This window comes from Ovis aries, chromosome 5, assembly GCF_016772045.2.
Source record: "Ovis aries strain OAR_USU_Benz2616 breed Rambouillet chromosome 5, ARS-UI_Ramb_v3.0, whole genome shotgun sequence".
NCBI classification, from domain to species: domain Eukaryota; kingdom Metazoa; phylum Chordata; class Mammalia; order Artiodactyla; family Bovidae; genus Ovis; species Ovis aries.
The window spans coordinates 70484975-70504158 of record NC_056058.1 but is presented as its reverse complement, the minus strand read 5'-3'; positions in this window follow the sequence as shown (position 1 = coordinate 70504158).

The following is a 19184-nucleotide window of genomic DNA, read 5'->3' as shown; positions in this document are numbered from 1 at the left end:
GGCAAGAATACTTGGGTGGGTTGCCATTCCCTTCTCCAGGGGATCTTCCAGACCCAGAGATCAAACCAGGGTCTTGCTGCCTTGCAAGCAGGTTCTTTACTATCTGAGCCACCAGAGAAGCACATCTAAGAAAGTAAGGTACTTGTGTATTCTCCCAGAACAAAAAATAGAGAAACTTCTATTAGTAGAAACAGGTTCAGAAAGCTCAGCAGAAGCTTTCACAGCATGAACAGTCTGGTTGGCTTTTAGGTCACTCACTCAGCAGGCCTTTGATTCTCTCCTACCTGTGGAGCAGAAGTCCCTCACCCTCCCCCAACACCTCCTGAACCCACTCAGCAAGTAAGTGGGCCTGACTGAGAATAAGGCAGAGCTGCTCGACAAGGATTTGAGAGAGGAACACATAATGCTGAAGGGGCAAGGAACTGCTGGGAAAACAACGGAGGGAGGAAAGTGAGGGAAGGGCACTCTATCACTGACGGGGTGGAGGGGGGTCATGAGCTCTAAGATTCTCCACTATGTCGGCTCCAGGGATGAAGCACGAGCACAAAGTGAATGGGTTGTGGAAGTGACCCAAACATTTCCACCTCCCCTTGGACCCTGCGTAGATGGATTTAGTAAGTAAACCTGAAAGTGAAAAACTAATTTAAAAATTATCCAGAAATATTGGAGGTGACGCAGCAATGATCGGAGAAAGAAACTAAATGAAATTTCATCCTCGTCACAGTAACAAAATGTATATGGCTGAGAAACAAAGCAGTTTGAAAATCACTAATCCATGGTGCTGTGCAGGGAAACCTGATCCCGCTGTTTGTGTCCTGGGCAAGGAGAGAAAGAGGAAGAAAGGGAAGAGGATGGGACAAAATAAAGAGAGGAAGGGAAAAAGAACTTGAGAAATGTTTTCAGGACCTGACACATGCTCCCCTCCTTGAATTCGATATAAATTTAATTCTCTGAACAACTGTGTGAGGTGTGAACTACCGCCACATCTATGTTGCAGAGGACATAAAATGGCAAAGATGGGTATTGCATCCCAGAGCTGGCCAACCCCAAGTCCCATGCCCTTAATGCCTTTATTCTGCTGCTACCCTGTATATCCCCAGTCTCAATTTAGCTTTTGGATATACAGCATCTTTGAGAGTAAAGTTAGAAACAAGGCCAAAATCTTTAGAGGATTAAAAAGAGAGAAGTGTTTACTCCTGAGTTTCCATTTTATGTTTATAGTTTTACATTTCTAAAATGTTACTCTAAAAACTGAGAATTGCCAATTCCTAGACATTTTGATGTTTCCCTTAATTTATTTGAGTGAAAGCAGAGAGTTGTTGAAATAAATCAAACAAGTAACTTAAACACATCTCTCAAAGGATTTTGAAAATCTACTTTCTTTCTCTTGTTCCCTAAATACCATTCCTTTTTCTCTGTCTTCCTTTTTTAAAATTATAAATTACAAAAGGAATACTTTATAATGTGGAAATTTTCAGTGTTGTTACTTAAATCTCAGCAGTAAAGTTTGTACCTTTCACTGTAGCTAAGACAATACAGAGAGAAGGAGCCCATCTCTGTTGTCAGCTGGTTACCTGGACATGAGGAAGCCTGGCCATTAGCCTGAAGTTTCCCAAGAGATTGAGGGAGGTTCTGAATGTGCAGGTGTGCAGGTCAATAAATGCTCCTGGACTTACGTGAGATCCATGCCAGGGAAGTATCAGGGTTATTCAAACAATGAGGCAGGTGTAGGCAAGGGGAGAATTCATATTTCTCATTCTCTGGACCATGTCTGACAAAAAAATGGAAGGATTCTTTTTTTTTTTTTGCTTTTATTTTTATTGGAGTATAATTGCTTTATAATGGTATGTTAGTTTCTGCTGTACAACAAAGTAAATCAGCAATATGTATACATATATCCCTTCCTATTGAACCTCCCTCCAACCCCTTCCATCCCACCTTTCTAGGTCATCAGAGAAAAACAAATACCATATATTAATGCGTGTATATAGAGTGATTCTTTTTACACAGTTTTCTCTCCATGCTTCAGGACACCCTTGGATGGATCAAAGATCCATTTGAGGTTGGCAGCATTTCAGAAATGGCTTGCCAACTCTTTATTTATTCATTCTTACTTCTCATTCTACTTGCCAGGAATTCATTTGAACATTTCAAGAATCCCTCTGGATAAGATAAAACTATGGATGCATACAAAGGACAATAAAATTAATAAATGAAAACTTTTAAATGTTTAAGAATCTTTATCTCAAAGTAAAATGCAGGGGGGATCTTGCCAGTTTGAAGAGAGCTTTCCCTGGCCCAGCTTTGGCAGATGATCTGGACGCTGGCTCCTGGCTCTGGCTCTCATGCCAGGAGCAGGCTTGGAGCACTCAGGATGGCTTCTGTGAGATGATGTGGAGTATGCAGGGAAAATCAAGTGCTCAGGGAGCTTTCTACACAGCATATGCAGAGCCTGGTGAGTCCTCTTGCCTCCAGTCTCCTCTTCTCAGCTATGTTAGTCAGGGGTTTCCAGAGAGGCAGAGCCAAAGGATGTGTGTATAGAGAATGAGAAATTTGTTTTAAGGATTTGCTCGTGTGATTATGGAGGCTAATACATCCAAAGTTTGCAGGCTAGACCAGCAGGCTGGAGACTCAGGGAGGAGCTGAAGTTACAATTCAAATAGAAAGGCCTTCAGGCTAAAGATTGGAAAGAACTGATATTGTAGTTCAAGTCCACAGGCCATCTGTTGGCAGAATTTCTTCTTACTCAAGGATGTCAATCTTTTATTTATAGTCAGACCTGAAGCTAATTGGATGAGACTCACCTACTTAGAGAGGGCAATCTGCTTTACTCCAAGTCAGTAGTTTCAAGCGGTTTTTAACTTCATCCAAAATTCACCCTCTCAGAAACATCCGAAATAATGCTTGATTATATATCTGAGTATTATAGCCCTGCCAAGGTGACACATAAAATTAGCCATCATAATATCCTCTGCCCTATAGCTCAACCAAGGTCAAGTTTTTTTGTTTGTTTGTTTTCAGTAAAGAAGGAAATCTTTAATAACAAAGAGCAAAATACAAAAATAATTACCATAAAAATTAAAGTAAAAGCATAGGGGCTCACTTTACCAGATATCAAGACATACTACCCCCCTAAACTCCAGGCATTTTCTTAACATTAATATAATATAATTGAGTGTCTAATGGACATCTCCAACTCCAAATGTTCAAAGTTCATTTTTCTTCCAAAGTTGGAAGACTCTTTCCATTGCCCCACCTCCACCTTGGGTTCCTCCCACTCCCACACACAATCCTTGTGATCTGCCAGGGCTCACAGTCCTGGAGACGCCAAAGTGAACACCCAATCAAGACCTGAACAATTACTCTATTTATCCCTCCTGTCCACAGTGATTCTTGAGAGACAAATGAGTGACCACGTCAGCCCAATCAATGCTTTGCCACCATGGACTTCTGTGTGTAGCAGGCAGGATATCCTCTTTATTTCAGCAAGATTTGAGGATGGGATAGGATGTAAGTGTGGCAACTTCTAGCAGCCATCCTTCCAGGACAAGGAATCTGCCTGTGAATTAAGTCAAGTGAAGACAAGAAATGGGAAGATTGAGATAATGTCTAGATGGCATCATTATGTCATACAGAGACCCCTGTGCCTCCACTTTCTAGAATCAGAAAGCCCCATGCTAGTTTGACTTGGGTTTTGACCACTTACATGCTGAAGATCACCAAGATAAAGGAGTTCCCTGGTGGATTAGATGGTAAAGAATCCACCTGCAATGCAAGGGACCTGGGTTTGATCCCTGGGTTGGGAAGATCCCATGGAGGAGGGCATGGCAACCCACTCCAGTAATCTTGCCTGGAGAATCCCCATGTACAGAGGAGCCTGGCGAGCTATAGTCCATGGAGTTCCAAAGAGTCAGACATAACTGAGCAACTAAGCACAACACAACAACCAAGGTAAAAGATGTTGTTGAAGGAGATTGATTTAGTGGGAGGCATGTGAGTAGAAAGTTATTTCCTGTCAGAAGTTAAGCATCAGGTTATCACCCAGTCAAGGAAGTTACCTCAGTTTTACCACATGCAAAGTGAGAAGGGGGAAAGTTGAAGAAATGATTGCTGGATAATTCAAGTTATTTTAGATGCAAAAGTTTTTAAGCATAGCTCAGACACACCCTGACATATGATGGCAATTTTGGAAGCTGGTCCAGATATGAAAATAGAAGAACTTTGAATCACCTTCCAAAACATAAACTAGCCATATACAACACTTTTTCTATAACACACTAAGACACTGGATTGATGACATGGAAAAGCTAAGGTAATTAACATGACTTTAGCTTCCATGGCAGCTGAGTCATTTTTATTGCTTTTACAACTACATTTTGATGTCAAAGCACATGAGGTTTCTGTATTTACAGTTGTTCTGTTAATGCATTATAATTACAGATGTGATCAAAAAGAGAAGTTTGATTTTTTGCCTAAATGATACCTTTAATCACTTCTGAATAAGGCATGCCTCCAATTAGAGATATCTCAGAAAATCACACTAAATAGCATCATTTATTAGAATTCTAAATAGGAGCTCTTTATTTCAATGCCATCTCCCTTTAATCTGCTTTCCTAGAGAAAGCAGGGCATAGTTTCCTGCACATTATGGCAGAGTAAAATTATTTGCCTAGAGTTGAGCTTAGAATATCCTCCACCAGAGAAATCACTAAACAATTTTTTTCTCTATTAAAATAAATTCAACAAACTGTTCTGAGTACCCATCAAATACCAAATAGTATTAAAAAATGTGGATTGGGAAGTCTTCAAATCTGTCCACACTAAATTTAGGGTATAATGGAGGTTGCAATTATATTGAGTTAGGCCTTGAAGTAGGATATGACTAGCAGAGAAAGGAGTGTATACTTCATGCACAAGGAGTGGCCTGAGTGACTATGAAGTCTGGGAGGTGGAAAAAGACAACGTTTGGAAATGAAATTAAGTCAAGATGATGTCATAGTGGGTAAAGATGGGCCCTAATTCAAGGAATATTCTCTTTTTTATAATTTATTTCTTTTTAATTGGAAGATAATTGCTTTACAGTATCATGTTGGTTTCTGCCATACATCATCATGAATCAGTCATGGGTGTACACTGAGACTCAGAAGAAGATGGTCATGTTAAGCCATGGATAGAAGCTGAAGTTACAATACTGTAAGCTGTGGAATGCCAAGAATTGCTAGTGACCACTAGGTGTTAGGAAGAAAAGAAGGGTCCTCTCCCAAAGCCTTCAGATAGAGCATGGCCTGCCATCTACCACGAGAATGGGGTGCTCCTAAAGTCTCTGAACCCAAAAAGGAAAAGCAAAAGAAATAGGTCTGATTGCAATGAAAAGAATAAGATACTTAGGAATATATCTGCCTAAAAAAACTAAAGACCTATATATAGAAAACTATAAAACACTGATGAAAGAAATCAAAGAGGACACTAATAGATAGAGAAATATACCATGTTCATTGATCAGAAGAATCAATATAGTGAACATGAGTATACTACCCAAAGCAATCTACAGATTCAATGCAATCCCTATCAAGCTACCAGCAGTATTTTTCACAGAGCTAGAACAAATAATTTCACAATTTGTATGGGAATACAAAAAACCTCGAATAGCCAAAGCAATCTTGAGAAAGAAGAATGGAACTGGAGGAATCAACCTGCCTGATTTCAGCCTCTACTACAAATCCACAGTCATCAAGACAGCATGGTACTGGCACAAAGACAGAAATATAGATGAATGGAACAAAATAGAAAGCCCAGAGATAAATCCACACACCTATGGACATCTTATCTTCAACAAAGGAGGCAAGAATATACAATGGAGTAAAGACAATCTCTTTAACAAGTGGTGCTGGGAAAACTGGTCAACAACCTGTAAAAGAATGAAACTAGATCACTTTCTAACACCACACACAAAAATAAACTCAAAATGGATTAAAGATCTAAACGTAAGACCAGAAACTATAAAACTGCTAGAGGAGAACATAGGCAAAACACTCTCAGACATAAATCACAGCAGGATCCTCTATGATCCACCTCCCAGAATTCTGGAAATAAAAGCAAAAATAAACAAATGGAATCTAATTAAAATTAAAAGCTTCTGCACAACAAAGGAAAATATAAGCAAGGTGAAAAGACAGCCTTCTGAATGGGAGAAAATAATAGCAAATGAAGCAACTGGCAAACAACTAATCTCAAAAATATACAAGTAACTTATGCAGCTCAAGTCCAGAAAAATAAACGACCCAATCAAACAATGGGCCAAAGAACTAAATAGACATTTCTCCAAAGAAGACATACAGATGGCTAACAAACACATGAAAAGGTGCTCAACATCACTCATTATCAGAGAAATGCAAATCAAAACCACAATGAGGTACCATTTCACACCAGTCAGAATGGCTGCAATCCAAAAGTCTACAAGCAATAAATGCTGGAGAGGGTGTGGAGAAAAGAGAACCCTCTTACACTATTGGTAGAAATGCAAACTAGTACAACCACTATGGAGAACAGTGTGGAGACTCCTTAAAAAATTGCAAATAGAACTGCCTTATGACCCAGCAATCCCATTGCTGGGCATACACACCGAGGAAACCAGAATTGAAAGAGACACATGTACCCCAATGTTCATTGCAGCACTGTTTATAATAGCCAGGACATGGAAGCAACCTAAATGTCCATCAGCAGACGAATGGATAAGAAAGCTGTGGTACATATACACAATGGAGTATTACTCAGCCATTAAAAAGAATACATTTGAATCAGTTCTAATGAGGTAGATGAAACTGGAGTCGATTATACAGAGTGAAGTAAGCCAGAAAGAAAAACACCAATACAGTACATTAACACATATATATGGAATTTAGAAAGATGGTAACGATAACCCCGTATGGGAGACAGCAAAAGAGACACAGATGTATAGAATGGGCTTTTGGACTCTGTGGGAGAGGGAGAGGGTGGGATGATTTGGGAGAATGACATTGAAACATGTATACTATCATGTAAGAAATGAATCACCAGTCTGTATTCAATACAGGATACAGGATGCTTGGAGCTGGTGCACGGGGATGATCCAGAGAGATGATATGGGGTGGGAGGTGGGAGGGGGGTTCAGGACTGGGAACTCATGTACACCCGTGGTGGATTCATGTCAATATATGGCAAAACCAATACAGTGTGGTAAAGTAAAATAAAGTAAAAATAAAAATTAAAAAAAAATAAAGAAATAGGTCTGGTATCAACACCCTTTCCCAGCAGAATGAACTCAGCAGATGAGCAAAGAGTGAAACTATCATGGAGCTTTCTGATTCTAGACAGTGGAGGTACAGGTGACTCTCCCCATGTGGTAAAATGATGCCATCTAGACATGATCTCAGTCTTCCTATTTCTTGTCTTCATTTGTATTGGCTCATGAGCAATAAACAAATGGTTGGCACTGAGATTTGGAAGTTTGCTATGTCACATTATCTCATTTGAAGAAAACAATAACATTGACCTAGTATTTCCTCTTGCTTTTTAGTTGCTTATGCCACACCAGCTTCTTTTTCTCTGACATTCCCAGAAGAAGTGGCTTTATTTGATAGCCAACTTTTGCTTCCCTAGTGGCTCGGATGGTAAAGACTGCCTGCAGTGTAGGAAACCCAGGTTTGATTCCTGGTTTAGGAAGATACACTGGAGAAGTGAATGGCTACCCACTCCAGTATTCTTTCCTGGGGAGAATTCCATGGACAGAGGAGCCTGGTGAGCTACAATCCATGGGGTCACAAGAAGTCCGATACAATTGAGCAACTAATACTTTTTTTCTCCTTACCCTGTGATTCAGCATCCTATTATAGATACTTAATGGATCATAACCTCTTACTTCCAGACCCTAGGATGAAAGCAATTTTTCCTGAAGCTGTATATCAACATGGCTCATGAGACTATTTCTTGTAAGTTCCACTATTATTTTTCTTTCATAGAAAGGCATTTATCCCAAAGACTAAAATCTTTGGTGTAAGTAACCAGAGCAACAACGAAAAAGTGCCAATTCTCTGTGCATCCTCGGTGCCTAGTGTTATGCCCTTCACAGGCAGGAACCCAGCCAATATTTTGTAGGGAAACATTGAATGAGCATGTTTATACTGTTATTTAAGGCAAAAAATACTTGAAAATATCCAAGGTGTCCATTTAAAAAAAAACTAAAAATAGAGGTTAGAAAGTTTGGCTACTCAAATGGAATGGGTGAAGTCTATGGAATTACCACAGCTTCAGTGGCAAAGGGAGGCATAAGCAGCTAAAAAGCAAGAGGAAATACTAGATCAATGTTATTGTTTTCTATTTTCAGTAGAAATAAATGTCATAGTTAAAAAGTCAAGGCTTAACATCACAGGTAGTAGAACTGAAACCTAGCCCTTGTCCCTGTTATATGAGTTTAGGGGCAAATTTCCTAACCACTCTTTGCTTTCTTATCCTCATTTGTGAACAAGGAATGATAAATAACATTATCAGTCTCATGACTTTTTTTATGAGGAAGACATGTTTAATTACCATAGAATATTCAGCACATAAAATAGGCATTAAGTAAATACTAGCTATGATTAACACTATTATTTATTGCTACGTCCCAGCCTAGATCACATTCCTGTTATCTTTTTTCTCATTAGCACAGCCTTTGTGACACTTAGGCATTCTTTTCACAGCTTATTTTCTTAATCATTCTTTTAGAGCTTTTCATAATCTCTGTTGAAGTCTTTTCAAGGTCCAAGTAACAGAAACCCAACTCACATTATCTCAAGCCAGAAAGGAGAATCCATCTGCTTATATAAATAATAAAGAGAGATTCTTTTGCCCCCTTTAGCCTCTCTGGTGTCCAGCCTGATTTTAGCTTGCCTTACATTTATTTAAGAGAAACAGAGGTGCTAAAATAATGGCTCAAATTGTGAAACAGTGAAGGCCTGGCTTTCCTGATGGGCAAGATTACTGGTGGCAACAATGTCTACATGGCTACTCCTCATACGGTGAGACCTGTATTCTTGTAAGAATTGTATTCAGTTCAGTTCAGTTCAGTTGCTCAGTCTTGTCTGACTCTGCAACCCCATGAATCACAGCACGCCAGGCCTCCCTGTCCATCACCAACTCCTGGAGTTCACTCAAACTCATGTCCATCAAGTCAGTGATGTATTCAGCATGTTACAAAGTATGTGGAAACAATGGAAAGGATTTTTAAAAAGACCAAAAGAGAAAGATAAAGCAGTGTGAAAGATGTCATAAATAATAAAGAATTAAGATTGGTTTGGAGAAGTAACATTTTGACTCAGCTTCATAGTAAAATTTGTACAAGATGTAATTTCTTACTAAGAGGATGTTGACCAATTATTTGCCAATTCAACAGAGACCAAAACAAATGCTGATAAACAAGTGAAAGAAAAAAAGAGCTCAATTAGAAAATACTATCCAGTCTTTGCCTTAAAAAAAATCTGAGTTGATTGCAAAAAGTGAGTGTGGAATTTCTGACACAGGTAAATAATATTAACTAATGCCATTATCCGTTTTAACACCAGTATTCTTTGGCAGTAAACTGCTATGAACCATAAAGTGAAAGGTGAACAGCCGCTGTCCTTTTCCATGCCATTGAGAAACCTGTGGTCTAGAGGGAGAGCATTACTAGTTATATTTCTATCATCTTTCTCTACTGAGTCTCAGAATATCATATTTTGTAGCTGTGTAATATAGCAACTGGGCTTCCCTGGAGCCTCAGCAGTGAAGAATCCACCTGTTAACATGTCAGATGCAGGTTCAATCCCTGGGTCAGGAAGATCCCCTGGAGAAGGAAATGGCAACCCTCTCCAGTATTCTTGCCTGGGAAATCCCATGGACAGAGGAGCCTGGCAAGCTATAGTCCATGGGGTCTCAAAGAGTCAGACACGACTTAGGGACTAAACAAAAACAACAATGTAGCAACCAATAGGACAGAATTTGTCACTTCAATGCTTGTGACTTGGGAAGCCCCTCTTCCCTATGGGCTTCCCTCACAACTCAGCCAGTAAAGAATCTTCCTGCAACGTAGGAGACATCGTTTCGATTCCTGGGTCAGGAAGATCACCTGGAGAAGGAAATGGCAACCCACTCCAGTATTCTTGCCTCGAGAACCCCACGGACAGAGGAGCCTGGCAGGCTACAGTCCATAGAGTTGCAAGAGTCAGACATGACAGTGACTAAACCACCACCACCACCACCTCCCTGTGGCATGATCAAGGGCCTGGGCTCCAGCTTTTGCTCACCCAGGACTGATTTCTTTCAATGCTTCACCAGGGTCACTTTCCGTGAAGCCTTTCCATAAAGTTTTCTGTAGTGACGAGCTTCTTAACTAGTCACACCACAGCCTTTGGAAGATCTTGGACAAGTTCATGCTTACTCTTATGTGTTATACTCTAAAGGGAATTGCTAAGTCAAATTATATGGACTCTTGAGAATTTTATACATCTCATCACATTGTGTTTCTTATCAGCACTAAATGAGAGTATCTGTTTTCCCAATTTTCCCCAACATTGTTATAGTTTTTGCTCATCTTAAAGTATTTTCCAATTTCTTTTTCATGAAAAAAACATTTTCTTTTACATTTCTTCAGTGGTTAGTGAGATCAAGTATTTCCATATGTCTATCAGCCATTTTTACTTCTTTTATGAGCTGTGTGGAAATGGCAAGTTTGAAAATAGACACAATTCTGGGCTATCAGGTTAAATAGAATTGAATTCAGTGAAATGACAGGCAGCTTACAGTGGAAACAAGACTCACAACTAACCTTTCCTGAAGAATGTAAGAAAACATATTGTTTCTGATTACCTCTAGACCGTTTATTTGCTTTTTTTCTCTTGCTAGTGAATGACTAAATGCAGTATGCCTATCTTTGTCAAGGAGTGTTCTTTGTTGTTCTTCTATCAATGATTATTATGTACATATTATAGGTATATAGATTTAGGACACTTAAATTCCCATCTAGGGTTTCTGAATAATAGAAGCTGGGGAAATAGACTTAGGTTACTGAAAATTCTTTCAGAAGAAATTCATATAAGCCTCAGAACTCTGTTTGATCCTTGAGGGAAATAAGTTGCAAGATTCACACATGTTGTCTTAATGTAGAATAAAAGTCATATTCAGAGCCCCTTTGTCAGTTCTTCAACTCTAGAAGCTGCATCTCAGAAATCCTTCAAAAAAACCTCTGCATTTGTATTGTTTAATTTTAACTTTTCCAAATGTGCTTATTGAATTTTTATCAAAGCAGAAAACTAAGACCAAGAGAGGATTCAAACCCAGGGTTCCTGGCACTTAGTCCAGTCTTCTGTCATTACAGTGTGTCCTTTCTAGTATCATTGTTGTTTAGCCACTAAGTCATGTCCAACTCTTTGAGACCCCATGAACTGCAGCATGACAGGGTTCCCTATCTGTCACTATCTGAGGTCATAATCACTAGACTTTGATCTAGCAATGGGGCATGAGGGAGGAGACCACATATAACAAGCATCAAGTTTGTTTTTGAGATGCTGCCCCAAGATTTTCCCAGTTGTGTGCCTGCAAGTAAAATTCTTGTATCTGGCTGGTCCTATTCTAGATTTACCAAAACACAGGCTCAGTGATTGAAACTTAAAGCAGTTCCATTTTTCAAACAAGCTCCCAAAGGTTTTGCTATTGCAGACTCTTCCCTTTGATAATTATTGCCTCTCTTCCTTTTCAGGGGAGGCATTAGGGTGGACTCAAATTTGATTTCACCTTCTTAAAGATTTTGTTGTGATATTTATGCACTGACCATTTAAACTCACTTACTAATCTGAGGAGAGTTAGCAAAAGGAAAAAAACTATGTGAGAATCAGGATGTAGAAACAAATTAACTATTAATGATCCAGAAGGTTTGGATGAATGGTATTCCCCAGTCTCACCAAAAAACAGCATTCCTTATTTAAGAGGGCCTTCACTTAGCTGTTTTGATAAAAGCTAGTCAACTGAAAGACGTCTTTGAACAAATGATAAAGAACATGGTGTCTCATGCATAAACAATATGACGTCCTGAGAGACGGGTGGATGGGCTTGGAGCCAGACAGGTCTGGCTGTGAATCTCAGCTCCTCTCCTTATTAGCTTTGTAGCCTTGCTTGAACAATTTAATAATTCTCATCTTCAGTCTTATTATGTACACATTCAGGCTAATACTTATTCTTCTTTATAAATTTGTAAATATTTTTAAAGTTCCTAGTATTTTGTAGATATATTCAATAAGGTCCAAGATAGGAAATGATTAATCAAAAATACAGACAATGACCAGTGCCAAAGAATGTGTCAGAACATGGAGTGGCTGGATTTTATAATTGGTAAATTTATTTAATATAGGACTATCTGAATATTCTGCTTACGGTTTTATTGACCTGAAAGATTTTAAAAAATAGATATCAATTCTTTTTCCTCATCTCAAATAATGTGATAAGAAACAGGAGAAGCATACTTTCAGTCTCCAGTAGTTTTAGTTTTTTGTGTTACTAAAACTTCCTTCCTTTCCCTGGGATAAATAAATCAGTTAATCCAATTAAAAAAGGAAGCCACTAATTCTAATGAATAGGCCCTTGGAGGAGATGAACCAGTAAGAAATATGCTCCCATTTCTGCTGTAACAAGCACAGGAGAATGCAAGGGAAAACCTTGCTTTACATGACAAGAGAAAAATGAAAATATTCTAAGAAGATTGAGCCCTGGTACTGGATGGAAGACCTGAAGTGCTTGTCCTATTCATATGAAGCTGTGAATCCCAACTCAACTCCTTGGCTTTCTGAATTTGAAGAAGCAACTAGATAGGCCCATCAGAAGCCCTATTCCTTGTGTTCATGTGGGACTATCAATCAAGGTGCCCACATTCCCCACTTCTGGACAGGGCTTTGTGAAGCAGTCAGCCAGTCCTCTTCACCTCAGTGATTTGCACTGGAGAAGGCATGTCACGCTCAGGCCATGTGAAGTCCTCTTGGAGAGAATCGTAGGCACTTGTAGATGGGGAAAAAAATGGAAAGAGTGGCAGACTTTATTTTCTTGGGCTCCAAAGTCACTGTGGACAGTGATTGCAGCCATGAAATTAAAGGGCACTTGCTCCTTGGAAGGAAAGTTACGACAAATCTAGACCATGTTTTAAAAAGCAGAGAAATCACTTTGCTAAAAAATGGTCCATATAGTCAAAGCTATGGTTTTTCCAGTAGTTATGTACTGATGTGACAGTTGGACCATAAAGAAGGCTGAGTGCCAGAGAATTGATGATCTCGAACTATGGTGCTGGAGATTCTTGAGAGTCCCTTGGAAAGGAAAGAGAACAATACAAACCCAGTCAATCCTAAAGGAAATCAATCCTGAATATCTTTGGAAGGACTGATGCTGAAGCTGAAGTTCAGTACTTTGGCCCCCTATTCGAAGAGCCAACTCATTGGAAAAGACCCTGATGCTGGAAAAGATTGAGGGCAGGAGAACTGGACTACAGACAATGAGATGGTTGCATGGAATCACCAACTCAATGGATATGAGTTAGAACAAGCTCCGGAAGAAGGAGAGGGACAAGGAAGCCTGGCGTGCTGCAGTCCACGGGGTTGCAAAGAGTAAGATATGACTTTTAGCCACTGAAGAACAATAACATACACACTTGAAGAAAGATCTCTTTTATTTTTCTTTCCCTCAAGCTGAGAAAAGAGGGAGGGGCAAGAGGAAGAGTTTACCATTGAGACTGTTTACAAAACCCAGGATTTTTCAGCTACATGGGTCAAGATATTCCTCTCTTGTGATTGAGCTGATTTGACTTGGCCCATATAGAGTCTAATTTCATGGGTCTGAGAGGCTGGGTGAGAAAAAACTGGAAAGGACTGTGTCCTCCCACGTACTTTGATTCTGCCAGCTACCTAGGTAGTCTTCAGCAATGTTTTGCTGTTTTTAAGCCTTTTAAGTAAATGTTCTGAGATGCTGTTATTGCTGCTGCTATTGTCATTCTTGTGTTGATATGAAACAATGAATGTCACGAGTCTGCTTTTTATCTCACTAATTTTGACCTGACCCTGGCAGTTGCTTATCTCCGGGTATAGGTCTTCTCCTGATTTTGCACCCTGGGTGAGCTTAGAGCATACAGTCACCTGGAAAGGCCAAAAACAAGACTGGCTTTCTGAGAAAGAGCCTGCCAGGAAATGCTGTTACAAACATATTGTGTGAGCATCTGGCCTCAGCAGCAGTGAGAAGCTACCAAAAAAAAAAAAAAAAAAAAGAAAAGAAAAAAGAAAAAAACAAGATGGAGAAATGGGTTTACAAGCAACAGTTTGGGATCCTGTGGGTCCAGAAGACACAGCTTTTACATGTATCCACTGCCTTTAGGATGGAATCCTCAAGAAAGAAGCCTCAACCCATTCATTGAATGGGATGAATTTAGGAATTTGCTGTAAAGCCTGTCTACAATCTGGATGAAATTTGTCTTATTCTAAACTCAAAAAATAATTCACTCTGTAGTTGGACCTCCTCCGCTGAACACACTGTGCAGCTTTCTTGGCTACCAGGCCAAGAGGCAAGTTTCCAGCCCACTTCTCTCCTTCTGCTTCCACCCCCTTTATTCTTGAAACTGCTCCAATCAGAAGTGACCCTGTAGGTCACTGGAATCTAGCCAATATTCCTCAGAGGGATTCGGATTGCAACAAAGAGCAACTTTTGAAATTAGATAGACCTGGGTTTCAATCTTAATTTTCATTCTTCCCTTTCTATTTTCATCATTTAAGGAGTGCATATATGCTAGACACTGTATTAGATACTAGAGATGCAGGGATGAACTAAAAAGAAGTCTCTGCTTTCTTGAAATATAGACAGACATTTCATGAATAAACACTTTAAATAGGTTCTTGGCATCAAGTCATTTTCTCTGCTTGGCCTCAGTTTCCTCATCTGTAATATGGATAGGAAAATGCCCCCCTTGTTGGACTGTTTTGGTTACTATAGCTTTATAATATAGGTTGCAATCAGAAAGTGAGATGCCTTCACTTTTGTTCTTTCTCAAAATTGCTTTGGCCAGTTGGAGTCTTCTAGTTTCATACACATTTTAAATTGTTCTATTTTTGTGAAAAATGACATTGGAATTACATTCAAACTATAGATCACTTTGGTTAGTATGGATATTTTATAATATTAATTCATCCAATCCATAAACATGAAATATTTTCATTTGTCTCTTCTTCAGTTTATTTCATGAGCATATTATGAATTTCAGTGTACAGATCTTTCACCTCCTTGGTTAAATTCATTCCTAAGTGTTTCATTCTTTTTGATGTTATTGTAAGTAAGATTGTTTCCTTAATTCCTCCTTCTAATAGTTCATTGTTGGGTGTATGGAAATGCAACTGATTTTTGTATACTGAGTTTATATTCTTCAACTTTATTGAAATCATCTATTAGTTCTAACATTTGTTGGTAGAGTCTTTAGTTTTCTATATGAAATATTCTGTCATCTACAAAAAGAGACAATTTTACTTCTTCATTTTAAATTCAGATGTCTTTTATTCTTTTTCTTGACTAATTTCTCTGGCTACAACTTGCTGTATAATGTTCAATGAAAGTGGTGAGCATGGGCATCTTTGTCTCAGAGGAAAACCTTTCAGCTATTTCACTGTTGAGTGTGATGTCAACTGTGGGCTTGTCACATATGGCTTTTATTATACTGAGGTTTGCTTCCTTTACACCCAGTTTATTGAGAGACTTCCCTGGTATCTCAGATGATAAAGTGTCTGTCTACAATGCGGGAGACCTGGGTTCGATCCCTGGGTCAGGAAGATCCCCTGGAGAAGGAAATGGCAATCCACTCCAGTACTATTGCCTGGAAAATCCCATGGAGAGAAGAGCCTGGTAGGCTATAGTCCATGGGGTCACAAAGAGTTGGACACGACTGAGTGAGTTCAATCACTCAATCAATCACTTATCATAAAAGAATGTTGAATTTTGTCCATTTTTCTTACATCTGTTGAGATGATCATATGATCTTTGTTAGTGTGGTACATGAAATTAATTGATTTGAGGTTGTTGAACCATCTTTCTATCCCTGGAATATATCCCATTTGATCATGATGTATGATCCTTTTAATATATCGTGAAACTACTTTGCTAATATTTTGTTGAGGATTTTTGCATGTATGTTAATCAGGGATTGGCACAATTTTAAACATTGGCACAATTTTCTTTTCTTTTCTTGTTGTGTTCTTATCTGACTTTGGGATCAGGATAATATTGACATTATATAATGAGTTTAGAAGGGTTTCCTCCTCTTCTATTTTTTGGAAGAATATGAAAAGTATTGGTATTATTTATTCTTTAAATCTTGGGTAGAATTCAACAAGGAAGCCTGAAGTTTTTAATTTGATTTGATCCTAGGTTTTTCTTTGTTTAGAGGATGTGATTACTGATTCGGTTTCCTTCCTAGTAACTGGTCTCTTCAGATTTTCTATTTCTTCATGGTTAAGTCATAATGGATTGCATGTTTCTAGAAACATATATTACTTCTAGGTTCTCTCCAGTTTGTTGGCTTATAATTATAATCTGAGCCTTTGTGTTTCTGTGGTATCAGTTATAATATCTCATCTTTCATTTCTAATTTTATATTTGAGTCATCTCTCTTTTTTTCCTGGTAAGTCTAGTTAGCAGTTTGTTTATTTGTTAATTTTCAAACAGCAAGTTTTTAGTTTTATTAATCTTTTCTATTATTTTTAAAATCTCTGTTCCATCTATTCCCACTTTGATCATTGTTATTTTCTTCCTTCTGTTAGCTTTGGTCTTAGTTCTTCTATTTTTAGTTTCTTTAGGTTACAGTTAGGTTGTTTACATTTTTTGGTTGTCATATCTGGTAGGGGAAGAGAGAAAGGTGTTACTTGCATCTAGTTGGTACAGGCCAGGGATGGTGCTAAACATTTTACAATGCACAGGGTGCCTCCTACACACCCCCTCAACACACACTTCCCCCTATACACATGTACAAGAATAAATGATTGGGACAATATGTCATGTCAAGGTTGAGAATATGTGCTGTTAAATGCAGTGGAAATGAAAATCAAGATTATTTCAATTAGACCTGGGACTTCCCTGGGGATTCAGAAGTTAAGAGTCCACATCTCCATTGTGGGAGGCATGGGTTTGATCCCTGGTCAGGGAACTAAGATCCCACATGCCATGCAGCACAGTCAAAATGAATGCAACTGGCCAGAATGTTTGTAGCTGAACATGGTTGGGGGCAAGATGGACTAAAAGGGGAGAACTGGCAAGGTCTAAGAGGCAATTGTGCCCTCAGAGATCTTAAAATCTCTTTGAGGAAAGAAGACTCACACATGAAAATAATTTATGAAACAAAATTAAGACATCTTATACTTAAAGTCAGATGATAATTCTTCCAGATCTGCTGTTGATTTATCATATTGACAATGGGCAAGCCACTTACTCGTCCTCGTCTGCTAAACTTAGCATTAACAATGGAATAGATAGTTCTGAAGACAGATCCAACACTAGCATTTCATTTTTAACTATAGTCACTAGTATAGTACACATAGACTTTTGACACTAGTATCACAGGCAAGTTCTTTCACATATTAGGTAGGAGGATTTTGATAGGACTTTGAGCCTCAGTTTTATTGCCTGTAACTGGGGGAAATAATAAATAACTTGGAGCAGAGAACCTGGCCTATAGACGCTATCATATTATGGTACATGGAGCATATTTTCATCTTTTTCATGACTGTGCATTTGGGTGAAGGCATGCTTCCATAGTACTAATTAGGAACAACAACAACAAAAAAGGGTCATGTCCTTTCTGGGGTAAGTGCATACAGTTTCCCAGTAAGTCTCTTGGTGTGCTCCAAACACTATTCTGACTGCACATCGTGGGTAAGTCATTTCCCTTCTGAAAACTTGGCCACCCCATCTGAGACATGGAAAAACTATCACCTTAAAAGAACAGTAGTGTATTTCTAATATTTCTACTTAAATCTATTTTCTCTATTTCCTAGTGCCTCTGAAAGTCTTTCAGGATATTCTCACTTCTCCATCTGTAGGTCCAAATAGCAATAATAAATCTTGTCTTCAAGTCAGCTAAGAACTCTCCTTATTGGTACTATTCTAGGAAATAGGTAAAAAGATAATTAAATTTAAAACCTAGTGTTAAAAAAATAAGCTGATTCAGGGATAAAAAATGGAGTCGGAGGGAGTTCCCTGGTGGCCTAGTGGGTAGGATCAGGCCCAATTCAGTCCTTGGTCAGGGAACTGAGACCCAGCAAACCACATAGCATGACAAAAATAAACAAATAAAAAATTGGAGAATACAGTCTCTGTCTCAGTTGAGATAGGGAGTGCAGTTTAGGGAAGAATCGTGTGGAAAGAAAAAAACAAAAGAGTATGGGTGACAGCTATGGTTTTTGTGATGTACTGAAATTTAAAATTCAGTGGAGAAAAAGGAGCTCCAAGATATATTAGTCTGGAATAGGAATGGAAGTTTTTCTCAACAACTTCTTCAGTTTTTAGCAGAATGCAATAAAGCTTTAATTAGAAATTTTAAATCTCAAAGTAAAGGAATTTAGGAGGGATCAAAGAAAAGACTGAGTTTCTTGTCCAGATGGATGCAGGACAAACGAGACAGAGTATATGCAACATAAAAAAAAAGTTCCAGACAGTTAGGACTATGAAGAAATAAGTCTTTGAGGAATTCTGGAAATTATAAAAAGGAGCCTATATCTTCAGAGGCCAGAAATTGACATTTAAGTCAGGTTTACTTAGATTTGTTAGGAAGGAGACCCACCTGACTAAAAGCCCTACATAAGTCATTCAGTTCAGTTCAGTTGCTCAGTCGTGTCCAAATCTTTGTGACCCCATGAACCGCAGCAGGCCAGGCCTCCCTGTCCATCACCAACTCCCAGAGTTCACCCAAACCCATGTCCATTGAGTCGGTGATTCCAGCCAACTATCTCATCCTCTGTTATCCCCTTCTCCTCCTGCCCTCAATCTTTCCCAGCATCAAGGTCTTTTCAAATGAATCAGTGCTTCACATCAGGTGGCCAAAGTATTGGAGTTTCAGCTTCAACATCAGTCCTTCCAATGAACACCCAGGACTGATCTCCTTCAGGATGGACTGGTTGGATCTCCTT